This window comes from Octopus sinensis, linkage group LG3, assembly GCF_006345805.1.
Source record: "Octopus sinensis linkage group LG3, ASM634580v1, whole genome shotgun sequence".
NCBI lineage: Eukaryota > Metazoa > Mollusca > Cephalopoda > Octopoda > Octopodidae > Octopus > Octopus sinensis.
The window spans coordinates 74,289,498-74,310,109 of record NC_042999.1 but is presented as its reverse complement, the minus strand read 5'-3'; the positions used below and the strand labels follow the sequence as shown (position 1 = coordinate 74,310,109).

The 20,612-nt window shown below is 36.9% G+C and overlaps 1 protein-coding gene across 1 annotated transcript in view; it reads left to right on the top strand.

Annotated features, from left to right (window-relative positions):
- Positions 1-20,612, top strand: part of LOC115209480 — a 447,652-nt gene that overhangs the window by 210,514 nt on the left and 216,526 nt on the right. The gene's annotated exons all lie outside the window — the stretch shown is intronic.

Here is a 20,612-nt window from a genome sequence, read left to right as displayed (position 1 = left end):
AACGTCTGCTTTCCATGCTGACATGGTTTGACATAGTGCTGGCCAGTAGGGTGCTGTTCAGACTCCAATTGTCTATTGTGGCATGATTTCTATGGCTAGATGCCTTTCCTAATGCCAACAACTTAACAGAGTGTGCTGGGTGTTTCTTATGTGCCACTGGCATGAGTGTGTTTACACAACACTGGCACAGGTGCATTGATGCACTGACATGGGTGCTTTTTTAAGTGGGACCAACACCTGAAAGGACAAGCCTGTATATGTGGAAGACAGTGATTTTATTTAGCTTGACACATTTCCACCATTTCCTCTTCCTCCATTTCTGCATCCTCTATTTCCTCCTCCTCCTCCAAAAGATTTCAACGACTTCCTATGACTTCCTCTCATCTCAACCAATACGCTACTCTTTATAAGACTTCAGCTAGTCCATTTTTCCAATCCCCCAGGGGTGTCAATGGCTCTCGCCACAACATATAGAGAGGAGAAAAATTTATTTTTGCATTTGTTTTGATTTTGCACAATCAGTAATATTTTTGCTATTTGTCATCCTTTTTAATGAGTCATTCTTTCATTGTTGTTTAGTCTCATATCAACTCTGATCTAATAGATCTATGGTCAAAGGCATTTTTAGCCATGACCAATCCATTTTTTTTCAGACAGAGTAGGTGAAACTGCATTATCCAATATGTCTGTATTCATTAAGTCTAAGTTTTAAGTATTTAAGGTGACATAATTAATTTTCAGAGCAAAAGGGTAGTAGTAAGAACAATAGACCCAAGTGGTAAAATATAGGTTCCAGGTTCAATCATCAAAGATCATTGGAGAGAATACTAATTAAAATTTGGTGTCAAAAGCACAAAGAAAAAAATGAGCAACAGCACAGAACAGATTTTTTCTTACTCTATGATTGTTTTATCAAAGAAACTTTATTAAGAGAAATATCAAAGAAACTGAGATTAATTACCTTTATTACTTTCAGTTGTGTGATCACTTTTGGGTATTGATTGTCCTGGCAGTTTGTATGTATAGGGTTGAACACGTTGCCATTCATAATCTGCTGTACCTTCACTAACCATTCCACAAATGTTGTTATCAAATGAGCAAAATGCCTTAGTTGCTGGAACATGAAATTGAAAATAATGTAGTTTCAATGAATTTTATGAACAAATACATGAAATTATCTAATTCATCTAGTAAATGGTTTTGTTAGTTAACTGAAGGAGGTGCTCAAAGGAATTAACAACTGTATTATACTGGCACTAAAATCCAGCATATACTGATAAGATATTAAATTGTCCTTGTTAATCTCATCGGAATTATTAATAGATAAAACAGTAACAATAATTATATTATCTAAACACATAACTAGCAATCAATAAATACAATTTTTCCTTAATTACATGATATATTATTATTTCCATCATTAACTTGTATTAACATATCAATAAGGTGATGAATTTGATTTTGGTCTTAAAGCCAATAACCAGATATTTCCCAAAATAGTAATCACTATGGTTTTTCTGTAGTATACATCTAACAAATCCTCTCAGTACTGTGCCATGGTTAAGAGAGACAAGTCTAATACACTACCTGGTTCTTGGGTTCCTTCAGTAGAGCTCATTTTGTCACAAGCATTCATACTCCCTGATTTCTTTCCACCTATATTACTGACCTACTGATTTCCAGGATGAGCATTGGCCATATCAGTCTCACCAGTCTGTATTGGCATGCAAAAACCACAACTGCCTCCCTTCTCATCTGACCATGCTTTATAACAGAAAATAATTATTGGAAATAGGTCTAACTCACAAATGCAAGAATAAACATCATTGAGTATGTTGGCTTACTGTGTTTAATTCAATTACTCAAGTAATAAATGCTAACTGTAATAGAACAGTACCCTGCTTACTCCCAAGGGGAATCAACCACACAGTTTCCTGTGATTTGCAAAGAATATAAAGATTATTTGATAGGTAATTCACATTGATATCATAATGAAGTAAATATTTGTACTCACAGTCATTCTGGCATCGAACATGAAGCTTGCTATATGAACAGCCATAAGAAGAAAAATAAAAATCAGTGCAAACTGATAGTGAGTTTTCATCACCTCTGCATGCTAAATTTCTGAATGTGCCTGGTAAATGGGAATAACTTGAATATCTTGAATAATAAGAGGAAAGTCTGAAAATCAAATATAGAAAGAGAATATTTCATTCAGTTTTCTGTACATGTCAGTGTAATATTATAATGCATTTCTCTGCTGCAGTTTCCATGATGATGTATTACCAAACATTAGTGTGTATGAGTGCATACACATACACACAGGCAGTGCGCACACACATACATGCACGTTCACGCACGCACATACATGCATGTTCACACACACACACACACACACAGACACACATTGTTGAATGGAAAGAGATTGCTCATTCTAGGGATGTATTTCATCCAAGCATACACAGGTTTATCTTCCTATTGATTAATTTTCCTGAAATTTGTTAATTTATGTTAGTGTTAATGTTTATTGATGGTTCTTCTTTGACATTAATGCATAACACTTATAATGTTGTCCGTACAGATGTTTTCATTTATCCGATATAGGAGAAAAGAATTTAATAATAAAACATTTGGAAAATGGAGAGTGTGAACACAGAAAAAATCAATTTATTTATATAATAGTTAATTTCATGTCACCTATGCACATTTCAATTCCCCCTTTCATTCATATTTTACAATTAAAATTGCATTATGAATTTAAAAGGTAAAAATCTCTTCGGGGTAAAATTGAGAGATATTCATATGTACTCATTTACATCCTAATGGATCGAGAGCTCCTTATGTACAGAATAACAGCGTGTGCATGTGTGTTTGTGTATGTCAACATGTGCATCTTTGGATCCCGTTATAAAAACAGCTAGAGTTTAAACTGTGACCATAGTGAGCAACGGCGTGTTGCAGCCTTGAAAAACTAGGATATACCACTATTCACTCTTAATGGAATTTAGATAGTTATTTTAGAGGCTGGCTGCTACTTTTCTCCCTACTCACTTGTTAGAAGACTAATAAAATAAGAAAAAATAAAAATTAATATATATAAAAATATATTAGAAAGTATCCAAATCTAAATAATTATTTAATTTCTACTCTTTTAATTTTGAGAATTTCAATTTTTATTATTCTTACATTTTTTGTTTATTTAAGTGTATTAGTCTTATTTGTTGATAGTTTGGGTTATTATATATATATATATATATATATATGTTAAATTAATTTTTGTGTATTTTTTTATGGGGGTACTATTCACTATGTGTTACATGTATGGAGCTAGATCATTTTCAAATGGTGAGGGTGCATTTCATATTAAGATTTTTCCTATGTTTATATAATTTTATCATTCACAGAGTATTTAGTGAAATATAATTTATTATGTAAAATTTATTGAACATATAATATATATATATATATATATATATATATATATATATATAGGCACCCATGCCAATGCCCTTTGTTTGCGAAGACATGTTGGGGAAAGTGAAATCGAAATCGAAATTGAACCAATCCTATGACTGGCACCCGGCAGATGCCAGGACCCCTGGACTGGTGGTACGTAAAATGCACTATCCGAATCGTGGCCGATGCCAGCGCCGCCTCGACTGGCTTCCGTGCTGGTGGCACGTAAATTGCACCAATCCGACCGTGGCTGTTGCCAGCCTCGCCTGGCACCTGTGCGGGTGGCACGTAAAAAGCACCCACTACACTCATGGAGTGGTTGGCGTTAGGAAGGGCATCCAGCTGTAGAAACATTGCCAGATAAGACTGGAGCCTGGTGCAGCCTTCTGGTTTCCCAGATCCCCGGTTGAACCGTCCAACCCATGCTAGCATGGAGAACGGACGTTAAACGATGATGATGATGATATACACACACACACACACACATATATATATATATATATATATTACATTATATATTCACCTTAAATGGTCCTTTTACATACTGAATACTTGGTGAAATTGATTAATAACTAATTAATTTTACCCTCAATTGTTGAAATTATATATATATATATATACATATGTATATCTATATCTATCTCTCTCTCTCTCTCTCTCTCTCTATATATATATATATATATATATAGTTAATCCAAACATGAACAAAGAGAAAAAACACAACAATGCGAGGACATGGAACAAGTATAATGTTACTGGACGCACAAGAAAGGAAAGAAAGGAGGAGGATTTAACGTTTCCAGGGAAGCTCTTCGTCAGAAACATAGAAAAAGGAAAGGTCCAAGGAAGGGAAGACAGAGAAAGAAAGTCGCCAACGATACACACTCGGTCACATATATATGTATATATATATAAGAATTTAATGTTCCTTCCACACTGACCTAGATTTTCTGTCACCATAGAAATAGATTGACCCTTCTTTTTAGTGTCAATCTGTCTTTGTTCCTTTTACACCCCCCAAATTTTTTTCTCCTTCTGTTCTTTTTTCCAGCTAATCAGCTTCCTTAACCTACCCTACTACTATTCCTACCACTAAAGAAATTTTTTCTTGCAACAGTTAGATGCGAACTTAATCTTGGTCTGACTGGCATCTTTCTTTATGTTTCCTGAAATTCATATCCACAACTTTATCGGTATATTTACCTTCTCTGGGATGCCACTAATTAATTTGAGAACTTTACAACGTTGGAAAGCATATATGAACTCAATCTTGGTTTGCTTGGCATCTTGCTTCAAGTTCCTGAAACTTACATCTACAACTTTATCGGTATATTTACACTCTCTAAGATGTTACTAATTGATTTGAGAACTTTACATTACTGGAAAACCTATATGAAATTAGCTGAAGATTACTTGACATATTATATTTGCTGTAATATCTGCAGCTTTAATAAATTGTTATAGTATGAAACAGTTGTACTAAATTACTGGATCCATTCATGTTGCTTATTTTTTGGTTATTTTTTGGGTATATATATATATATATATATATATATCAGTCCACCTGTGCATACCTTCCTTCTTGTGACACTTGTGAAGACCTGTTGAGGCAAGTGAAAATCAAATCAAATCAAAACAAATCAAAATAGATGAACATCAATGGAATTTGTATCTTTGTGGTACCAGTGCCGGTGGCACGTGGCACATAAGAAAACCATCCGTACGTGGCCGTAGCCAGTACCGCATCGACTGGCCTCCGTGCTGTGGGCACGTAACAAGCACCATCCGATCGTGGCCGTTTGCCAGCCTCATCTGGCACCTGTGTCGGTGGCACATAAAAACACCATCCGATCGTGGCCGTCTGCCAGCCTCGTCTGGCACCTGTGTCGGTGGCACATAAAAACACCATCCGAGTGTGGCCGTCTGCCAGCCTCGTCTGGCACCTGTGTCGGTGGCACATAAAAAAACACCATCCGAGCGTGGCCGTCTGCCAGCCTCGTCTGGCACCTGTGTCGGTGGCACATAAAAAACACCATCCGAGCGTGGCCGTTTGTCAGCCTCGTCTGGCACCTGTGTCGGTGGCACATAAAATCACCCACTACACTCTCGGAGTGGTTGGCGTTAGGAAGGGCATCCAGCTGTAGAAACACTGCCAGATCTGACTGGACTGGTGCAGCTTTCGGGCTCCCCAGACCCCAGTTGAACCGTCCAACCCATGCTAGCATGGAAAGCGGACGTTAAATGATGATGATGATGATGATGATCTTTCTCTCTTTTACTTGTTTCAGTCATTTGACTGCAGCCATGCTGGAGCACCGCCTTTAGTCGAGCAACTCGACCCCAGGACTTATTCTTTGTAAGCCCAGTACTTATTCTATCGGTCTCTTTTGCCGAACCGCTATATATATATGTTTGTATAGATGTATATATATATTATATTCATTTTCCTTATAACTATAATAAGCTCTCTATTCCTCATTTATCTAATAAAACTGTTAAAATGAAAATAAAAATATATATATTACTAAGTATCCAAATCTATGTATTTATTTAACTTCTACACTTATGAGAATTTCAATTTTTATTATTATTACATTTTTCATTTATTTAGTTGTATTAGTCTTATTTGCTGATAGTTTAAGTTATTATACATATACATATTGTAAAATTAATTTTTATGTATTGTTTAATGGGGTTACTATTCACTATGTTTCACATGTATGGAGCTAGATCATTTTCAAATGGTGAGGATGTGTTTCACTTTAAGATTTGTTCCTATGTTTATTTTAATTTTATAATTCATGGATTGTTTATTTAAATATAATTTATTATTTAAAATCTATTAAACGCACACACACACACACACATGTATATATATATGTGTGTGTATGTGTGTGAGTGTGCGTATATATATATATATTCCTTTCCCATATGAATGCAATAAGCTCTCTATCCCTCATTTATTTTATATAAGTGGTAATTTATTTACATGGAAACATTAGCTGATAGTAAGGGCTTCAATATGTATTCTTCTGTTTGCTTTAATAGTATAGAATAATTTAATTCTAGATATTGATTTATCCACATAATGCCTATTTAATTATACTTATTTGGATTTATTAGTTTATACCTTTTTTATTTTTATATTTTTACTTTCGATTTATTTATTAGTGTTGCTTAATGTGTTTTGCTAAAATTGCTGTTTCTTTTTAGATATCATCAGACAAAAGGTAATTAAAATTCATCAAAAGGACAGATCTATCGGACTTTCAAAGAGGTCAAATTCTTGGTGTTCGTATAACAGGTGCTAGCGTAACGAAAACATGTGTATGAAGAAGTATTCTTTCAAAGGCAGCCTTTGAGAAAGAGGGAAAAACCTCCTCGTTAAAAAAAAACTCTGGAAGAAATCCAAAACTTTCAAATAGTTGGACTCTTACGCGAATTGTTAGAAAGGATCATAAAAGTACAGCTCCCAAAATTACTGCAGAGCCCAGTTCCCACAAAAACTGTTCGCCGGGAGCTGCACAAAGGTGGATTTCACGAGAGGGCTGCAATCAGAAAATCACTACTTTCAAAAACAAACGTTGCAAAGCGTTTAAAGTGGAGTAAAACCCTACAGAATTGGTCATGAGAGCAGTGGAAGAATGTTATTTTCTCGGACGAATCATCCTTTACCTTATTTCCGACTACTGGCCAAGTATGCGCGTGGAGGCAGCCAAAAGAAGCATTTGATCCAGACTGCCTTCTTCCAACTGTGATGATCTATGGTGTGTGTGTGTGTGTGTGTGTGTAGGGGTGGTGGTTATATCTTGGAGATCCGCCGGTTTCCCTTCATGGCAGAATTAATAGTGAAGACTATTTAAGCATTTTATCTGATCAAATTCATACTATGGTTGCAGAACTGTTTCCGGGGTGAAACACAATCTTTCGGGGTGATAATGCACCAATTCACACGGCAAAAGTTGTTATTGAATGGCACGAGGAACATACTAGTGAAGTTGAACATCTTATCTGGCCACCACAGTCCCAAGATTTCAATATTATTGAACATTTATGGTGTATTTTAGAAAAACAAGTAAGGAGTCGATATTCTCCACCATCATCACTACAAGAACTGGAGACGGTTTTAGCTGAAGAATGGACTAAAATTTCATTGAATTAGAAAGAATTCAGACTTATTACGAGTCCATACCTCAAGGTGTAATTAGTGCCAAAGGCGGTCCAGCCCCATATTAAAAAAAATTTGTTTGAAATTTTAAGGCATTTCTATTATTTTGTCCAATCCCTATAATATATATATACACACAGAAAACTTTAAAAACTATGGTAGTGGGGAGAAATATGTACTGTGATGGGTATGTAATCGTGAATTAAAGTATGTATAGAGATCAAAGTTGGTTATGCGTGCATATTTAGACGTGTTCTGTATTTATCGATGAATAAGTTTTATGTAGAGTGGTTCTCAGTTTCAATGTCATATATAGCGATGTTTACAACTCCAGCAGGTGATTACATAAATTAGATTCTCAGAGGCACAAGTGAAGTTCGTTTTTATTGTGAACTCCTCTCCTTGTTTGAAAAAGAAATCCAGCCTTCAAGTAGGGGCATGCTCCACAGTTTGGGCGTCCACATTTTTTAACCGTTGGTTTCGTGGTTATTGTATAAAGATTCATATTTGTTAGAAGTCTCCTAAGCGATTTGTGTTGCTTTTTGCATATGGGGAATTTATGTGCTTTCAGAATGTTGTTCCTTTTTGGGTCTCTAGTTAGTGAAGCAAGATTTTGCACAACAGTGTTGTATGCCTCATTGTTTCTAGGGTTGTGGGTTGATATATACAGTAGATAGAAGTATCGAAGAGTTAGTTTCTAGATAATCGAAGGTTTTTTGGAGGGTGTGTTTGCTGGTGAAATAAAATGAGTTAAAATAAAGTTACACGAGGTGATATGCGGTAGATGTGTGTAAGTTTGAGCGGATTTAGGAAATTCAAAGACCAATTTTTGCTATCCGTATTGAATATTTTGGAAACTCATCCTATACTTGGAAGCGTACCTACAGCAGTTCAAGAGACCTGATCTCTCATTTAAGGCGTTTTTTTCCCGGAAGAGGACGAAGAATTTCTCGCTCAAGCATAAATTACCCCTCATTGAATATTTGTGCGCTCCGTGTCTGTATGGGGCTGCCTTTTCCAGATCATACCAGTAAATTTTGAAAGGAGAATAATCTCCTTCCTCTAATTGCCATATATGTTTAAACCAGGCTCGTTACAGTTCTATTCTCTGGATATTTGAAGGAATTTCTATGAGAATATAGTCCGGTTTTAAAGGAATTTTCCGTAGCACCAGAGTATGTTTTATAAGCACCTGTATTGTTCACTTGAACTTTAGCTCTATAAACAATTGCTTTCACTAGACAATTTCTCAGTAAGGAACAGCAACTTTGATCTTTGGAATTGTTTATTTCGGCTCCGTTGGCTTTAATAATGGTCTTTGCATTAAGTTAGCTGATTAAAAAGGTGAAGTTCTTACAACAAGAATAGCTAACCCTAGTGTTTGGAAGCTAGGTTTAAGAATTCTTTACCTATATTAGTTTTAACAGCGATATTAAAAGTTGGATTAAACACAAAATTTTCCTAGTTTTGGGTGGTTGGTGTTAGGAAGTGCATCTAGCCCCCCCAAAAGCCCTAGCAAAACAAAAATCTGGTGCAGGCCTTTTCTTGGCCAGCTCCTATGAAACCGTCCGACCCATGCCAGCATGGATGGCGGATGTTAAACAATGATGAAGATGATGATATATACATGTATACATACATACATACATACAAGCATACATACATACATACATACATACATACATACATACATACATACATACATACATACATACATACATACATATATATATGTATATATAATTTTTGTATTTGGTTTGTAAGATTATATGAATTCGTGTGTTGAAGCATATTTTATTGTGTTAAGATAGAATGATTTTCTTTTAGTACCTTACTACTTAAAGAACTCATCAGTTCAATTTCCACTCATTTACTTATATACTTTTTCTAAAATTTTCGGTGCGTCTTGCAACCTTTTCAAATGTCAACGACTAAGTAAATGAGTGGAAATCGAACTGGTGAGAATGTTAAGTAATAAGGCACTAAAATAGATTGATTCTGCCCAGACGCAATAATATATATGATATGGATAAGCCATTAAGGGTGAACCCTGAGGTCACAGTCAAATCAATGTTGCCAATAATTTCACTCAGTATATCGTATGTCATAATTAAGAAATGCTTTTGCAATTTTTCATCACACACACACACGCACGCACGCACACACGCACGCACGCACACACGCACGCACATACACGCACTCTTGCGTGGTTAAGAAGTTTACTTCCTACACACGTATCTTAAGGTTCAGTTTCAATGTCTGGCACTTGCTCAGGTGACTTCTATTATAGACCAGGGTAGACTAAGAGCTTTTGAGTGGCTGTGGTAGATGGAAACTAAAAGAAATACAGATATATAATATTTATGTATTATTACTGGCCCAAGTGAAATGATGCAGGTTTAAATGAAAGCGGAAATCAGATCAACCAGTTGGTCAATACATTGGTTATGGTAATCACTGTCCTAGTGGTTTGATCTCTAGATCTTCTTGTGGTATTATACTGAATGTTGCTGAATATTCCAGTCACATGTACTTTTAATGTAATTCTGAGGTGTTTTTAGCATGACAATGTGACAAGACTAACCCTTTGAATTAAATGTAAGTTCAATCTGTCATCCCCATTTTCTCACAAGAAGGGTTATTCCTCCTCCTCCTCCTCCTCCTCCTTCTTTAAGTTTGAGTGGTCATAACTGAGATGCACTGTACCATGCTACACCAAGAATGTTTGTCCACTATTACCTTTCACGAATCCTCAAGTTCATATTGTGCATCTCTAACAATAATATCAATATAATTGAGTGATTTTTCATCTTCTATTAGGGCGTGGGCTTCTCCAAAATATAACATTTGATATGAACTGAGTTTTGCAATACAATAAGAAAGATGGGTGAGCATGTTCATAAGTATCTTCTTTGATCTAATGCTTATGCTATGAGATATTTTGAGCTTTCATAAGAAGCTTTATGTATATACTGTCATAGCAATCTTCGTAGTCCAGCTTTATGCTCCATATAGAAGAAAGTGCTCTACACATGTCTCAACAAAACCAGCATTTTTAATTTTGAAACACTTGATTGCAAAATGCTTTGAGTTTTGTTATAAGCATTCCAGGTTTGTGTCTTGATAAACTGATAAATACAAGCTACTGACCTCCTACCAACACAAATTTTAAAGACGATACTCCTTGTCTCTGGCATGAAACATTTAAAATTTGGCTGATAACAAATTTAGTCTTTGAATTAAATTTTACATGCATGATAATTAAACCATAGATATTTTTGTGTAGAAGTTGGACATAACTTTTCAACTGCATTAAGCACTATAATAAGAAGAGGGTAATGACTGAAGGAAATTAGAGACACATTTGTTAAAAGGGATGTTAATATATGCTGGGGGGAAAGGGTGCACATTATAGCTTTGGGAGAAGGAGCACTTATTTCAGAGCAGGAGAGGAGGCAACTCATTGAAAAGAAAGGATAGTGGGAGATCGTTGTAGGATCAGGAGAGGATACACATTGTAAGGTGGGGGTGAAAAGGCATACTATATATGACTGGCCTAGGGCACAGAATATCATGGCATTAACTTTGATGTGATTGTTTAATTACAACGATTAGCGGCAGACAACAAACATAGATCTTTCAATACTGGAAAAACATATCTATTGTCATATTCTACATGTAAAGAAATACTGTATTACTTACTTTTGACCGAAACTGCGACACACAACTTGAGATTGAACTGCGAAGTTTCCTGATACGCAAATAGATGACCATCCACCTCTATAATAAACTTTAACTAAGTCATTATCTCCCAGGACGATATCTCCATAAACTTTAAAAGAAAAAAGAATAACACGCATGTATATATATATATAAATTTAAATAATAAGGATAAAACTTGGAATATTAATTATATATATATATATATATATATACTCATACTTGCATTAGAATCTCTGAAGAGGCCGTAAGATATTCTTGTTAATGTCTCATTTATACCTGCATTTATGGCTAATAGGTTAAATGAGACATACCTGTCTTCATGGCCGAAACAGCTGTCAGCTACAATGTAAATGTATTTTTATGTCTTGTTATATTTATTTAGTTATATTTCACCATATTGATTGTAATTATTGTACTGTATTTATGTATAATATCATTGCTATTGTGTAGTGTTTTAATAAAGTATATGATTCGGTGCTATCTGACAGTTGATGATTGATTTAGATATATTTCTCCATTTTCTCATTTTGTATTATTAATTTACGGTAAAAATAATTTTACCTTTGCCCACCTAATACAGTAAATGAATTAATTGCATCGCAATTTTTAACATTTATGTATTAGCTTTGTTGGGTACTTCTCTAGCAGTATATTGGATATATGTTATCCCATGGAGGGTTGAATTTACAACCCCTATCTCATTTTATCTCTCTCTATATAAACGGCAGTTTGTCTGTCTGTGTGTCTGTGTGCCTGTCAGGTTGTACCCTCACCCTGACCACAGCTTTCAACCGATTCTGATGAAACTTGACACACACATAGCCCAATGCCATACTTCAAAACTAACGCAGCGAAAATTTTGAAAAGTTCCCCCAGTTCTGAAAAGAATCGATAAATTCGACATGGGGTCGAGAATCTAAGCTTTTTATTTGCAACACATTTACTGTTGTAGTTTTCGCAACTTACAATCGATTTTCACCAAACTCATGGTGAAGCTTAATGTTACCCTAAGAAACTTAATTCTGACGTTAGTTTTCCATGCAATACCTTAACATCAGAAAAAATCGATAAAATCATGCAATTTTGGGAAATCGCGTTCAAATCCAAGATGACATATTTTCGACAATATCTTTCTCAAATTGGCAGGAATTTTTTAAAAATTCACAGCGAGCATCATGTCTGCTCCAGGGGCTCTTACATACCCGGGCAATGCCGGGCTATGCTGCTAGTATATATATATATAATATATATATATATATATATATATATATATATATATATATACAAAGAGCAATAAAGATTCAAGTTAATTTAAATGAATTTACTTGAATATGGTACCTAACTTAGATGCACCAAAAAAAAACTATACTGATTTAACAATACAGTAATGTGGGGTGATTATAAGCGAGAAAGAAGCAACAAGAATGGATAGGTTTTTAGTACGATCATTTCATACAAGGACAGGTTTTATTAAAAGTTGCAAAGATTACAGCATATAAACGAGTCCCGTACTCATCAGCTAAAATACATGTGAGTTCTCTAGACATCCTAGTGTTTGAGGCTATACTCATGAAGTAATGTAGATAATTAAGTAACATAAACAGATTTCTAAAGTTCATTAAAGTTCTTTAAAGATGATGTACAGTCTTATCACAGAATTTAAAAAAAGTTTTGATAGCATCACAGAGAAGGTGACCTAATCCATATGAATTTCCATAGATATGATGAGGGATTATATACTCACAGAAGACAAATTTATCCATTGTTAATTACAACGAGGTGGGTCTCAATTCCTGCTTATTAGCATTACAGAGAGGGTGAATTAATCCTTTGTATAGATGCACAAATTCCAATGGTGTAGATGTAAATTTCCAGAGAAATGGAGATGAATTTCATATTCACAGGCGATAAATTTTTCAATGGTTGAACACAATGAGGTAGGTATCAATCCTTGTTATATGATTAGGTATTTGCCACATTAATCACATTACTGCTATTCACAAGAGGCTGTAGCTATTTAGTAGCTAAATAGCTACAGCCTCTTGTGAATAGCAGTAATGTGATTTATCGCCTGTGAATATGAAATTCATCTCCATTTCTCTGGAAATTTACATCTACACCATTGGAATTTGTGCATCTATACAAAGGATTAATTCACCCTCTCTGTAATGCTAATAAGCAGGAATTGAGACCCACCTCGTTGTAATTAACAATGGATAAATTTGTCTTCTGTGAGTATATAATCCCTCATCATATCTATGGAAATTCATATGGATTAGGTCACCTTCTCTGTGATGCTATCAAAACTTTTTTTAAATTCTGTGATAAGACTGTACATCATCTTTAAAGAACTTTAATGAACTTTAGAAATCTGTTTATGTTACTTAATTATCTACATTACTTCATGAGTATAGCCTCAAACACTAGGATGTCTAGAGAACTCACATGTATTTTAGCTGATGAGTACGGGACTCGTTTATATGCTATAATCTTTGCAACTTTTAATAAAACCTGTCCTTGTATGAAACGATCGTACTAAAAACCTATCCATTCTTGTTGCTTCTTTCTCGCGTATATATATATATATATATATATATATATATATATATATATATATATATATATATATATATTAATAAATTTTAGGGTAGCAAAAAATTTTAGAAAAATTCTCCGCTACCAGTGGTCTAGTGAGAAAGAAAAAATAATCAATAGACTATATAATATACATTTAAACACATAAGAGATGGCCATAATAGGACATCTGGCTCACTAGAAAGAGCAGTTAAACTCCAAACCACTAACAGTTGTAATTCTGAAATGGAAAGAGAAATAAAATCGTTTACCCTATCTTTTCTGTATTATGGCCATCTCTTATGTGTGTAAATTATATATATATAATTTACACATAAGCTCGAATCCCGGACGGGGCTGCGTGTTGTGTTCTTGAGCAAGGCACTTTATTTCACGTTGCTCCAGTTCACTCAGCTGTAGAAATGAGTTGCGACGTCACAGGTGCCAAGCTGTATCGGCCCTTGCCTTTCCCTTGGACAACATCGGTGACGTGGAGAGGGGAGGCCGGTATGCATGGGCGACTGCTGGTCTTCCATAAAACAACCTTGCCCAGACTTGTGCCTCAGAGGGTATCTCTCTAGGTGCAAACCCATGGTCAGTGCCTGACCGAAGGGGGTCTTTACCCTTTACCCTTTTATGTGTGTAAATTATATATATATATATATATATATATATATATATATATATATATATATATATAGTTGAAGTTGTCTGTGCATGGTAGGTTTGGTAGCCTTCAACTTACACTATCTCCTCCGAGACCCTGCGACGCAAGTTGACCAAAATATTGAGAGTATGATAGAAGAAGGCTTGCTCTTCCTTCCGTTGAAGAAAAATTTCAAATCGGACCATGTTAAGACCCAAAATTATTTATATCAAAAGGTGCTTTTTTTCTATGAAAATCCCTATTTTTTACGATTTTTTGACTGCTGTGTCGCCGTTTTTTGGTGTATTTGAACCAGAAAAAGGTTCACTTAAAGAGAATAATAAGCTACATAACGCAAAATTTTTACTTTTCAAAAATTCCAATTCTAAAGGGTCGAAACAAACCCGAGCAACCAAATAAGCAACCAATTTGGTGTGTGAATAAATCTATTACAAGATTTAAAAACTACGCGTTCTTAGATTCTGGTGCATTTTCAAACCTAGTGGGCGCCTGCCAGCGCGCTGCGGACCGGTATAACTTTTCCAGGCGTCCCCGTTATCTAAAAATCTCCCCAACCGAACTCTCAGCCCTTCGATGTCTCGGACGCCATATTAGCATCATCATAAAACCGGCCGACATGTGTGGAACCGTGGTGTGGCGCGCGGACCTTTACAAAGCCGAAGCTCTCCGCCAACTTCAAGACACCTCCTTCTACTGCCCTCTGCCCTCTGACCCCACGCCCAGCTACCAACAGACTGTGTCCTCCACTATCCATGACATCATCTCCTCCTCCCGTCTCCCCTCCACCGCCTCCAACCTCATTGTCCGCACCCCTTGCAACCCCACCATTTACTTCCTCCCCCAAATCCACAAACCTAACAACCCTGGCCGCCCCATTATATCCGCATGCAACTACGCGACCGAACTCATCTCCAGATATTTTGACTGTGTCCTTGCCCCCTAGTGGCTTTCCTCCCCTCTCACATCCATGACACCAACCACGCGCTTCGTTTGTTGAACTCTTTCTCCTTCCCTCCTGGCCCCTCTAAACTTCTCTTTACTCTCGACATCCGGAGCCTTTACACGGTGATCCCTCACCACAAGGGGCTGCTTGCACTCCAACATTTCCTTGATCTTCGACCCAACCCCCAACCTGACAAATCCACACTCGTTCGTCTGGCTGAACTTGTCTTCTCACTCAACTGCTTCTCGTTCACGGGTGATTTCTACCAATAGTTCTCGGAAGTGGCCATGGGAACGAGAATGGGCCCCAACTATGGTTACGTTGGTTACGTTGAGGCCCAAATATTCTCGAGTTTCACTGGTCCCACTCCCGAACTATATGGCCGTTATATTGACGACTGTTTCGGTGCAACCTCACTCTCCCGCGAACCACTAGACTCCTTCCTCTCTTTTGTCAAACCTTTCCATTCTGCCCTTCACTTCTGTAATATCTCTGACACCTCTGTCTCCTTTCTTGACATTTCGGTCATCATTCATCACTCCACTCTCACCACCTCCATTCACTACAATTATACAGACTCACACCCATACCTAAAATTCTCTTCCTCCCACCCTAAACACACCAAGCTTTCCATCCTCTATTCCCAATTCCCCCGTCTATGCAGGCTCTGTAGTGACGACCATGACTTTGAGACTCAGTCTCAACTCATGGCTCGCCACTTCATCCTACGTGGATATTCTCTCACCACTATCCACACTGCCCTTGCCAGAGCACGTTCCATGGACCGTGCATCTGCTATCTCCCCCCGAACCCGCCCCTACCGTCTTCCGCCTCCCATTTCCCCTCACCTACCACCCCGCCACCTTACCTCGCCAACGCACCATTCTCCGAGCCTTCTGGCGACTCCAGTCCGATCCCTCTACTTCGCACATTTTCCCTAACCGACCCCTCCCTTCCTTCAAACGAGCCCACAGCCTACGAGACCTCTAGATCCACACCTTCTTTCTTAACCCAACCTCCCAACCCGGCTCGTTCTCCTGCTCCCGCCCACGCTGCCGCTCTTTCCCTTACCTCTCCAACACCACCCTCCTCACCGGCACCCATCATCGACCCTATCACATCACCGATTCCTTCACCTGCACTTCTACCAATATCATCTACTGCATCTCCTGCTCTCTCTGCCCTTCTCTATACAGCGGGCAAACGGGACGCCGCTTGGCTGACCGGTTCGCGGAACACTTCCGTGACATCCGACTCGGCAATGACACCTCGGTCTCGCACCATTTCTGTTCTACCGGTCACTCTTTGCAACACCTGTCCGTGTTTGGATTTCCTTGCACAGGCGCCATCCGGGCTCTCGTTTGCGCCGTGAACAAGCATTAATCTTCTCTCTTTGTTCCTTTGCGCCACATGGGCTCAACTCTTCTCCCCTCTTCATCTAACCTCCTCTCCTCGCCTCTCTCCTCCTCACATTACTTCCTCCCACCCACCTCTCCACTCTTGATCCGACTCCAACTTCTTTTCACTCCCACTCTCCTTCTCTCTTCTCTTCACTCCTCTCCACCTTCTCCTTCCTCCTCATCGTCACCCCTTCCTCGTAAGCCCACCCCACCCCACCCCTACAAATTCTACCCCACCTTCCCTATCCTTCCCCATCCCTTACACCCACTCCCACATACGACCACCTCTACCCCACCCTCTGCCTACACACATAGCCAGCTCTACCCCACCCTCAGCCTAATCCACACTCCATCCTTGCTTTCTCTATTCTCGCCTCCCCCACCACCGAACACCATCACACCACACCACACACCACTACACCATACACCACCATACCACACAACATATATCACAACACACTACTACGCACACATCAGCACTGACCACTATCCAGACCCACATTTTCACACCTACACATACACATACACACACACACACACACGTCAATTCACCAGCCCTCTTCCACATGCACATACAAACTCTCTTATACACACGCACGCGCACCTTCGTTTTGGAATCAACACTACTTTATTATCTTCCCTTCTCCCTAGCTCCCCTGCGTGACCATTCTGTCCGGCATTCGCCATGATAGATCGCTAGCCACTACACATTCTTTATTTTCTCTTCTTGTTTCTTTCTGTGTTCCTTTCTGTTGAAGAGCGTAGGCTCGAAACGTTAAAGACTTTTTCACTTCCCGAGCGTTATACTAATACATCTGTTTGTTGTCTACACCACCTGTCTTTGTCTTTTGTTTTTTTTGGGTGAATTCTCCATATATATATATATATATATATATATATATATATATATATATAATTTCAACAATTGAGGGTAAAATTAATTAATTAATCAATTTCACCAAGTATTCAGTATGCAAAGGGACCATTTAAGGCGAATTCAAATTATTACATTATATAAAAGGGCTTAGTAAAATAAATTACTTTGCCGCATACTGAACTCATTAGAAATAGCAGCTAAAAAAACTTTTTAAAAACTATTTCTAATACTTAAAGAAAACCTCTCTCATATAGTGTTTGCTCAATTCAACTCACGAAAATATGGGGGTAGAGACATTAAAAACTCAAATGCAAAGGTTATTTGAGAACGTACGTTTCAAGATTAGTCAAACTCGACATTTCTATCATCAGCTCAGAACTCCTGGTTTGGATTTGAAAACACTGAAAGTGGGAGCATACCCTTTCGGCTTCTTATCGCTTCTGAAGATCTGCTCGTAACTAACAGTGCCAACAAACTCAAAAATGCAAGCGAAGAATTTCTGCTCTCCCCTTTCCACCAACGTGGGTTAAAATCAGCAAACACTATGCTTTTTTTCGGTAAAATCCGAGGCATTATATAGAGAGAGATGAATTATAATTTCAACAATTGAGGGTAAAATTAATTAATTAATCAATTTCACCAAGTATTCAGTATGCAAAGGGACCATTTAAGGCGAATTCAAATTATTACATTATATAAAAGGGCTTAGTAAAATAAATTACTTTGCCGCATACTGAACTCATTAGAAATAGCAGCTAAAAAAACTTTTTAAAAACTATTTCTAATACTTAAAGAAAACCTCTCTCATATAGTGTTTGCTCAATTCAACTCACGAAAATATGGGGGTAGAGACATTAAAAAATCAAATGCAAAGGTTATTTGCAAAGGTTATATATATATATATATATATATATATATATATATACTCAAAATAAGCAATATCCAAGGTAGTGTAGTACAATCGTTTCATGCTACTTCATTTTATTAAGTATTACATCAGTTTTAAAATGTCGAGCATTTTAAAACTGATGTAATACTTACAGTGTTTAATAAAATGAAGTAGCATGAAACGATTGTACTACACTACCTTGGATATCCTTGTTGCTTATTTTGATTATAATCACCCCATTTGATTTATATGGATAATACCATACCAAATTCTGGTGCCTTTAACTTAAGTACCGTATTCATCTGAATCTAAATTTTGCTGAACTTATATATATATATATAAAATTAAACCTTAAAAAAAAAATTAACCTTAAAATAGAAACAGACATTTTTTACAAAGCCACAGACGCCAAACAATACCTTCTTTTTAATTCAGGCCACCCAAGACACACTAAAACAAACATCCCCTTCAACCTTGCAAGAAGGATATGCACAATAGTGTCAGAACAAAATACCAGGAACTTTAGACTGCAAGAACTCAAAAACACCCTAATTGACAGACATTACCCAGCTCAACTCATAGAGGATGGGATCAGACGTGCAACAGAAATCAACATAGAAACTTTAAGAAAAGTTCAACACAACAACACACCTTTCCCGAAAATACTACCTTACATATCTACATACAACCCCAGAAACAAAGAAGCCTTCACCATCATCACCCAGAATTTACCAATACTTCATAAAAACCCAAAATTAAAGGAAATTCTAAACATACACCAAATCATTAAAAGCTACAAACAGCCTAAATCACTTAAAAAGATTCTCACAAAGGCAAAATTGTCTTCTAAAATTACGGATGCAAAAGTAAAAAAATGTGGTAGATCGAACTGTGCAACATGTCCTAACCTATTGGAAGGATCAGAATTCTTCTTTAAAGAGGGACAGAAATTTAAGATCAAATCTAACTTTACTTGTGCCTCTGAAAACATAATTTATGTTATTAAATGCTCGGGCTGCCACCAAGACTACGTGGGTTCCACGGGACTATCACTCAGGCGTAGATGCACACTGCATCGACAACAGATTGCATTCCCAGAATATAGAATGATACCTTTTAGTGAGCACATTGAGAAATGCGCAAAGCAACTACTGCCACAATTTTTAATCTTCCCATTTTACCAATGTGCTTTCGGATCATCAACACAAATGAGACTGAACAAGGAAACATTCTTCATTGAAAAGTACAAACCCAGACTCAACCATCCGAACATACTGACACAGAGAAATTAACAAGGAAAAGGGAAAAAAAATTTTTAAGCGATTATCTCCCTTACACCGGAAGAAATCACTCACTACCTCCCCTCATTTAGAAATCTCCTGGAAATAAAAACAACGATAACTCCATGCAATATAAACATAACGTCACAAGAAATTTGAAAAGCTACACGCGAAACCGGTAATTTCTTTAAAAATTTTTAAATTATGTCATTTTAAGGAAAGGAAAAAAATTTTTCCAATATTCTCCAGACATTTTGACACAAATATATATTTTTTAACATTTAAGCCTTCTGTCGTTTTTTCACACTTTACTATTTTCTTATATATTCACCCACGTGCTTTACCAAACAAACTTTCTTATCTATCTATATATATATATATATACATACATACATACATACATACATACATACATACATACATACATACAGATATGTATGTGTGTGTGTGTATGTGTACAAATATACATATGTACCACTACTCTCTGTCTCTCCTCCCCCCTCTCTATCTCTCTCTCTCTCTCTCTCTTTCTCTCTCTCTCTATATATATATATGTATCTTTATTTGTGAATTAAGACTATCATTCGTCTCATGTTTAGAAATCAGGAAAATATCCCAGTGTCTTAACAATGTTT